Genomic DNA, 1,196 nt, shown 5'->3' on the forward strand with positions numbered 1-1,196 from the left:
CTAAATTTTAACACTAAAAATTTAACACTAAATTTTAACACTAAAAATTTAACACTAAATTTTAACACTAAAAATTTAACACTAAATTTTAACACTGAAAATTTAACACACTAAAAACGTCCACCTTCCCATTAGAGATGCCCAGTCACTTCCTTCTTTCATTAAATGTAACACTTACTGCTGCCTATCGAGTGGCAATCCCAAACTGGGCAGCTGGGACACAAAGATGATTAAGACGGGGTTTCCCTTATCAAGAAGCTGGTGATTCAGGAGACCTTCAGAGATATTAGCAGGTGATTTACCATGTACACTGGACAGCTCAGCTCCACGGAGGAGTGGCTTCCAGAGGAGTGGTGGGGAAAGGTCTGTGATGAAGCATGAGAATGGCTAAGTGCCTTCCAGGGAGATGGAGAGAAGAAGCCATGTGCGAAATGGCAAAGAAACTGAACAGAAAAGAAGAGGCATTGTCGGGGAATATCAGAACCCAGCCTGGTTCTGCAGGGAGGGTGTGGCAATACAACAGAGATGTGGCTACAGAGGTGGCTTGGTATACTAGGAAGATCAAAAGTTTACGCTTCATCAAGTGGACAGTGGTCTTTAAAAGATTCAGGGACATAACCAAGTGTGTTTTTTGGAGTGGGGTAGGAGGGAGCAGGGGGCAGGGGGAGGGGCAGTGAGTGAAGGAAGAACTCAGAATAACCCCAGGTATGAATGAGGATAATCCACGTATTTCCCACCACTGTCACACACTGTAACATTTCGAGCCACGTGGCCATAGGAGACTTTCACAAAATAAACAGAAAATAAACAGAAATATAAAAGTGCCCCCTAGCTTGGTGTGAGGGGTGCTTGGAATAAAGGCTGCTATGGTGTGGCATACCTTTGTCCCTGGCTCACTGAAAGACATTTGGCATGCAGACAGGAAACTCCAAACTCACTGTCAATCATATCAGTGACTCATAGAAAAATATGGGCACATTAGCATGTAAAAGATACAATGTTCTGGCCGGGCGCAGTGGCTCACGCCTATAATCCCAGTACTTTGGGAGGGATCACGAGGCAGATCACGAGGTCAGGAGATCGAGACCATCCTGGCTAACACGGTGAAACCGCATCTCTACTAAAAATACAAAAACAAAACAGTAACTGGGCGTGGTGGTGGGCGCCTGTAGTCCCAGTAACTTGGGAGGCTGAGG

General features: G+C 45.0%; 1 protein-coding gene across 3 annotated transcripts in view; it reads right to left on the bottom strand.

The window, feature by feature from the left end:
• The window catches only part of HUS1 (HUS1 checkpoint homolog (S. pombe)), a 17,125-nt gene that overhangs the window by 11,420 nt on the left and 4,509 nt on the right, over nucleotides 1-1,196 (bottom strand). The gene's annotated exons all lie outside the window — the stretch shown is intronic.

Source organism: Colobus angolensis, unplaced genomic scaffold (assembly GCF_000951035.1).
Source record: "Colobus angolensis palliatus isolate OR3802 unplaced genomic scaffold, Cang.pa_1.0 Scaffold253, whole genome shotgun sequence".
In the NCBI taxonomy this organism is placed as follows: Eukaryota; Metazoa; Chordata; class Mammalia; order Primates; family Cercopithecidae; genus Colobus; species Colobus angolensis.